This window comes from Otolemur garnettii, unplaced genomic scaffold, assembly GCF_000181295.1.
Source record: "Otolemur garnettii isolate 467f Iridium unplaced genomic scaffold, OtoGar3 scaffold00031, whole genome shotgun sequence".
Lineage (NCBI taxonomy): Eukaryota > Metazoa > Chordata > Mammalia > Primates > Galagidae > Otolemur > Otolemur garnettii.
Window position 1 is genome coordinate 6952313 of NW_003852426.1, and position 7984 is coordinate 6960296.

The window sequence follows — 7984 nt, forward strand, 5'->3', positions numbered from 1 at the left end:
GGTACCTTATCTCTGCCCTCATTGGTTCCTGGTGTCCCCAAGTCCAGAACCTCTTTAGTTCATTTTCTTGAGTTGGTAAATTTCATCTGTTGATACTTTTCTTCATTCTTTTTGTTCTTGTGGATTTTTTATCCTTTACTAACATAAAAGTGAAGTTGGGGAAGAAGTGGGAACAAATTCACGTGCTCAAGCCACATACATATTTTAAACATGTATTGTTAAACTTCCAGGAAAATGTCCCTCCCATTGTGGACTACTTTTTTTATTGTGCAGAATGTAGATTATAAATTGAGTTTAAATCTGCCATCATTTCATTGTTTTCTATTGCTCCACCTTTACTGTATTTCTTTTTTTTCCCTTCTCATCTTTTAAATTGGTTGAATTTTTTTATTATTGTTTTTTTCTTCTCTACTAGATTGTGAATTATACCCTCATTTTTTTTCATTCTTTCAATGAGTAGTCTAAAATTTGCAACAGGTATTCTTTACCAACTTTATACTAAAATTTATGTAAAATAAAAGACAGTTATTCTGTACAGTTTGATGACTTAATTTTTTTTCTTCCTTTCTTCCCATTGAAGTGGTACAGTGTTCTTAGAGGCATTGCAATACCAGATCAATTCAAGGAGTGGACAGAGTAAGCTCTTATTCCATCTCCTTGCACCAAAAATCTATTTAATAAATTGTCCTCAGATAAGCTTGGTGCCTGTAGCTCAGTGGCTAGGGCGCCAGCCACATACACTGGAGCTGGCAGGTTCAAATCCATCCTGGGCCTGCCAAACAACAATGCCAACTACAAACAAAAAATAGCCAGGCATTGTGGCAGGCACCTGTAGTCCCAGCTACTTGGAAGGTGGAGGCAGGAAAATCACTTAAGCCCAGAACTTTGAGGTTGCTGTGAGCTGTGACGCCATGGCATGCTACCCAGGGCGACAGCTTGATACTCTGGCTCAAAAAAAAAAAAAAAAAAGAATTGTCCTCAGACAAAAAAATGTATCAGATATTAAACTGATAAGAAATGATACTACACTTGATCTTAGCCAAAATGCTTAAAAGAGATGTTTGATGTTTTGGCAAATGTATACATCTATGTTTCTCCACAATCACAATCGACTTACAGAATGCTTCTATCACTCTTAAAAGTTCCCTCATACTCTTTTGTAGTCTATATCCCCTCCACCTCTAGGCAACCACCATTCTGCTTCCTGACACTACAGATTACTTTGCATTTTCAAGAATTCCATATAAATGGAAAGATACATTTTGTTACAATAGGTATTCTTGAATAATCAAAGGCTGATATATTCTTTAATTTTGCCCTTTTCTCAGATAATGCAAAGACCTTAAAATAATTTAAAATTGGAATTCTTTAATATCCTCTAATCCATTGCTTCTCAACTTTAACATGCATATAAATCATCTGCAGAAATCTTGTTAAAATGCAGATTCTGGGGCCCGCTCTGGTAGCTCACGCTTGTAATCCTAGCACCCTGGGAGGTGGAGGCGGATGGATTGCCCTGAGCTCAGAGGTTCGAGACCAGAATGAGCCAGAGTGAGACCCTGTCTCTACCAAAAACAAACAAACAAACAAACAAACAAATAACAACAAAAAACACGGGTGTTCTGGCAGGTGCCTGTAGTCCCAGCTACTTGGGAGGCTGAGGCAAGAGAATCACTTAAACCAAAGAGCTAGAGGTTGCTGTGAGCTATGACTCCATGGTACTCTACTGAGGGCCACAAAGTGAGACTCTGTCTCAATCAAAAAGAAAGAAAGAAAGAAAAATAAAATAAAATAAATCCTTCAAACTAAGAAGATTGAAAGCTAATTGAAAGCAAAACTAAAAAAAAAAATGCAGGTTCTGGTTTGGCATGTGCTATTATGTGCTATTATTTTTGTATATTTTCTCTCCCTTTAGTAAAATCATACGAAGAAGATGACTACTTATAGTGTTGGTTCTTTTGCCAAAATATGAAAACAAGTTATGTTTTACGGTGCCTTGACTTCACTCAGAGTGTAGAGTTTAGGATTTAATAGAAATGCTAAAGATTGACTTGACAAGACATTAAATCAGTTTGAACAATTTATATTTGCCACATACTATTGCTTTCAGGCTTGTGGTTTAGCATTCCACTGATACATGGTAAAAATTTCTAGCTAGACCAAAGAAGATAATGTAAGCCATACTAGACGGATTATTTTATTTTATTTTATTTTTTAAGACAGAGCCTCAAGCTGATGCCCTAGGTAGAGTGCCGTGGCATCACAGCTAACAGCAACCTCCAATTCCTGGGCTCAAGCGATTCTCCTATCTCCTCCTCCCAAGTAGCTGGGACCCGCCACAACGCCCGGCTATTTTTTGGTTGCAGCTGTCATTGTTGTTTGGCGGGCCCGGGCTGGATTCGAACCTGCCAGCTCAGGTGTATGTAGCTGGCACCTTTAGCAGCTTGAGCCACAGGCGCCGAAGCCCTAGATGGATAATTTAAGCCATGGTGTAGCACACTCTTGCCTGACTAGACCATAATGTATGCAACTATTCAAGTCATTTCTCTCATCTAAAAATCATTAGGGACTACTGCCCCTTCACATCCAGTTCCTTACCCAATAGCCTCCATGCTTTGACTTTATTTTACCTTTCCAGTCTTGTCTTTCCATCTCCCATTTTTGTGTTAAATATGGGAACCTGCTATTTCCTGAAAATAATCTTATACTGTTTCACCTGTGAAGGCAGCATACCCAAAATGGAGTCAGAGTAAGCGTCAAACCGAAATTTACTGTTTTCTTGTAAATCTGTTCTGAGAAATAAAAAAAATATATGATAGCCAGATCTCAGTTAAGCCAAGATTTGGTTTACATCCCTATAAGGACAGTAATCTTGAACGCTGTTTGTTCATTGTTCCTGCTTTCTTCTGTTTTTTTCTTCCTATAAAACTCACACACTCATCTAGTTCACTGATGCTCCTTTCTATTTTGCAATTGGGATGCTGCCCAGTTTATAAATTGCTAATAAAAGCCAATTAGATCTTTGGAATTGAATTGGTAAATTTGACACATATTTCTCTTTGCTCATGTTAGTGGCTAACTACCATGTTTCTAGCTGACACCCTACCTAGGCTTTAAGGTGGAGTTCAGAGGGCCCCTTCTTCACAAAGCCTTCCCTGGTCTCCAAACAGACAAACTCACTCTCTCCTCCAAATTTTGCTACTTTGTTTGCATCTTGCTTGAGGTACTTATATTTTGTGTCATGTTCTAGTCATTAATAGACTTGCTTTACTCTGTGGTTACATTATAAGTGCCTTCAAGTCTGAGAGCATACCCCTTTCACTTTTGTGGCCTTTACAGAGGTAAAATAGAAACTTACTAGCAGCTCAAGTAACATGTTAGTGTGACTAAAGGAAGCTCCAGAAAACTGGAGCTGATATCATTTCCATAATCCTAAGCACCCCAAGCTCTGAGAAGAGCTCCTAAGCAATCCTTTGTCACCTATTAATCTGCAATGATTGTACCAGCATTGTGAAAACCCCCCAAGTTTGAACTTAGATCCACCTCCAATCTTCTCCTTTATTCCTTTTTTTTTTTTTTTTGCAGTTTTTGGCAGGGCTGGGTTTGAACCTGCCACCTCTGGTATACGGGGCTGGTGCCCTACTCCTTTGAGCCATAAGCGCCACCCATTCTCCTTTATTCTTATGTCCAAGCAGTCATAAAAGTGTTGCTTTGTCTTCTGATTTCTAATTTGTCCCTTGTTTTCTACAACCTCTTCCAACATGCTGGTTAATGTCTAGCCAATTTACCAATAGTAAATTCTTACTGGTTTATCAGATCCCCTGCTCTACTTTATCCAATACATAATGGGGATAACAATAATACTTATTTCATAGATAAATGAGATATAGTACGCATATTGGACCTATTTTGTATATGCATACATTCTATTTGGAGAATCACCTCCTGTCCATGTTTTTGGATTCTAGGAGTGAATACATGACCAGACTTCACCACTGTAGCATGACCCTCTGGCCTTAGCTATTGGTTCAGGATGGGTGAGAGTTTGGAAGATACAATGTCCTGATGATGTAATTTGAGTCCCTTGATTTGATCTTACCTATAGCCAGTTGTACCCCTGGACTTTCTGGTTGTCAGGGTTGACTTTCCTTTATTAAACTAATTTGAGTTGCTTTTCTGTTAAGTCCAACAAAGATCTTTGATAAACGGTATGTAAAACACTAAGCATATGGGAAGTGGAGTCAGGAGGATTGCCTGAGCTCAGGAGTTCAAGACTAGCCTGAGCTAGAGTAAGACCCCCGTCTCTAAAAATGAAAGCCAGGCATTGTGGCGGGCGCCTATAGTTCCAGCAACTCAAGAGGCTGAGGCACGATGATCTCTTGAGGCCAAGAGTTTGAGATTGCTGTGAGCTATGATGCCATAGCACTCTTGGCACTCTACCCCAGGCGACTGAGTGAGACTCTGTCTCAAAAAACAAACAAACAAACAAAAAAACTACTAAGCATAATGCCTCGCATGTGTCAGGTATTATTTTTACTATTCCTGTACCCTTGCCATTCCTCCCAACCAATTCAAACTTTTCCTTTTTTTTTTTTTTTTTTTTTTGAGACAGAGCCTCAAGCTGTCCCCCTGGGTAGAGTACCATAGCATCACAGCTCACAGCAACCTCCAACTCCTGGGCTCAAGTGATTCTCTTGCCTCTGCCTCCCAAGTAGCTGGGACTACAGATGCCTGCCACAATGCCTGGCTATTTTTTGGTTGCAGCCATCATTGTTGTTTGGCAGGTCAGGCTGGATTCGAACCCACCAGCTCAGGTGTACGTGGCTGGTGCCTTAGCCGCTTGAGCTACAGGCTCCAAGCCTTCATTATTATTCTTTACATATTGTTCCTTTGCCTGGGCTGCCCTGTCACCAACCCACTAATGCCATTCTATACTTTCTTCACCAATTCATATCCATCACTATTCAGAACGTGGCTAAGGAAGCCTCCCATTCTCAGAGTCTTGCCTCTGCTTCCCAAGTAGCTGGGATTATAGGTGCCCCCCATAACGCAGGGCTATTTTTTGGTTGCAGCTGTCATTGTTGTTTGGCAGGCCTGGGCTATATTCGAACCCACCAGCTGGGGTATATATAGCTAGTGCCTTCGCTGCTTGAGCCACAGGCGCTGAGCCTTTACATACAATTATTTGGAATTGTTCTTTGTAGTTTGAGATTTTGGCATTGTTTTCCAAAGAAACTTGAACACTGTTAGACATACACTCAGTGGACAATAAATATTTTTTTTAGGAATAAATGAATGGAACTAAACTTAGAGGGTGTGGTATTTTAGTTAAGATTTTTTTTTTTTTTTTTTGAGACAGTCTCATTTGTCACCCTCCATAGAGTGCTGCTGTGTCACAGATCATAGCAACCTCAAACTCTTAGGCTCAAGCAATTCTCTTGTCTCAGCCTCCCAAGTAGCTGGGACTACAGGCACCCACCACAACGCCCAGCTTTTTTTTTTTTTTTCTGAGACAGTTCTTGCTCTTGCTCAGGCTGGTCTCAAATCCGTGAGCTCAGACAATCCACCTGCCTCAGACTCTCAAGTGCTAGGATTACAGGCGTGAGCTACCGCTCAGTCTTAAGACCTGTTGTTCCTTCTCCATTTTCTAAAGAAAACTTTATATTCTTTTTTTTTTTCTTTTTGCAGTTTTTGGCTGGGGCTAGGTTTGACCCCATCACCTCCAGTATATGGGGCTGGGGTCCTACTTCTTTGAGCCACAGGTGCTACCCAGAAAACTTTATAGTCTTGAACCATTTTCACTACAGCATAAAAATATCACAATGTTTCTGACCTCTGCCATTCCTCCCAACTGTAGTTTCAGAATTCTTTTGGTCAACCATCTAAGGGAGGAATATTTTATTTAAAATAATTTAACCATCAGCCAAGGCCTATTTTTTTCTTTCTTCCTTTTTTTTTTTTTTTTTTAAGACAGTCTCAGTGCCGTGGCATCACACAGCTCACAGCAACCTTCAACTCCTGGGCTTAGGCAATTCTCTTGCCTCAGCCTCCCAAGTAGCTGGGACTACAGGTGCCCACCACAACGCCCGGCTATTTTTTGTTGCAGTTTGGCCAGGGCCGGGTTTGAACTTGCCACCTTTGGTATGTGGGGCCAGCGCCCTACCCACTGAGCCACAGGCGCTGTCCCCTATTTTTTAAATCATACATATTTTATTAATCCAGTAGATATTTCATATGACCCTTCAGAGGTTTCTAGGCTTGGTAAACTAATGATAATAGTAAAGTGTTAACAAAGGTATCTTTTTTTTTTTGAGACAGAGTCTCACTATGTTGCCCTTGGTGTAGTGTCGTGAAGTCATAGCTCACAGAAACCTCAAACCTTTGGGCTTAAGCGATTGTCTTGCCTCAGCCTCCCAAGTAGCTGGGACTACAGGTGCCCACCACAATACCTGGCTATTTTTTGGTTGCAGTTTTCATTGTTGTTTAGCAGGCCTAGGCTGAGCTTGAACCCGCCAGCCCCAGTGTAATTGGGCCAGCACCCTACCCACTGAGCTACAGGCACCGCCAACAAAGGTATCTTGAGATGCTAAAAAAAAAAAGAAAATGTGTTGGGGGATAGAATGGAGCCTTTTTGTTTCAATATCCTCTTTGTTTTAAATGGCAAAATATTTTCTTATTTCAAACAGGTTAGTTTCTACTTAGAGATGATTTTTAAAAACAACTATTTGGGCTCAAAAGTCCATGCCTTCATTTTTTGAACTTTATTGTTGTATGGTTTAATGGAAAGGGCAAAGGCTGCTGAATTTAAGTTCTTTAAAATAGCTAAAGATTAAAGTGAATTAAATTTAGTCCTCTGGGATTTTTGATACATGTTCCAAATTTGTTTTTAATGACATAATTGTTCAATGTTACATTTAAGATTACATCATAGGAAACTGGTCATATGTGCAGTTACACCAACAGAAACCTATTCCAAATGTCAAAAATGAAAGTGAGGACAACTGTAATCATACCATTAAAAAGCAGAAGTTGAAAATGAAGGAGAAATACTAGGTTGAATAAGATCTTAACAGGAAAGCTTTGAATAGAAAAACCTGAAAAAAATCACCTGCATTAGGTTGATTTAATGCATTTTCAACCGCATTTAAATTCTTATTTTACTTACAAGTGGAGACCAATGCATTTCTCTCAAGGTATTTATTCATTCGTTTTAGTGAAAAAGGATAGCTCACAATCACACAGATGGGAATTGTGGTAAACAAAATTTGAGAACATCCATCACGAAGTAAGTTACTAGTCTTATGCACAAATGGTTATTATATTTCATGTTTTAAAAGAACAAAGAATTTAGTATTCTTATTTCTGTTAGTTTTCAGATGTTATTTTTCCCTTAACTGAAAGTACTGTAATTGCAATTCCCTTGCCTCTGGGGCTTTCTCTTCCACAATTAATCATTTTTTTCTTCTACACCTTCCCTCCAAATGATTATTCCCCTTAGCTTTAGAACATTTGACATTAATTCATGCTACTTCATCTTCATAGCTTTCAAAACATTGCCCTGTTCCTTGCTTAGCTTCACAAGCCAGTCTCCTTTCTTTAAAAAAATTGGTTAACAGAAATATTTCTGCACTACTTCTTTGCCACAGTAGTTTTCCTATCTACTGGGAAAATGTCTAAACAAATTAGCTTCCTCACTTTAATCAAATTTTCAAATTTAAACCCCTATATAATTTAAATTCCTTAGAATAACAAACATCCATACTTTGAAAATAGCAATATGTTTAGTTTAGATGTTTGAAAGACTAGCATTCTAACACTTTATCCTTCATCTTCCTAACTCCAAAGTCCATTTCCTTGTTAATCAAACCAAGTAAGAAATTTTTTGTGTCTGACCATCTACATCACAGTACTGGCAGAAGAAACATTTTCTTTTTCTTTTTTTTTTTTTCTTTGAGACGGAGCCTCAAGCTGTCCTCCTGGGTAG

The 7984-nt window shown here is 39.1% G+C and overlaps 1 pseudogene; it reads right to left on the bottom strand.

Annotated features, from left to right (window-relative positions):
* Positions 1 to 886: 886 nt before the first annotated feature.
* LOC111725126 lies at positions 887 to 1059 on the bottom strand (annotated as a pseudogene).
* Between the last annotated feature and the right edge of the window lie 6925 nt (positions 1060 to 7984).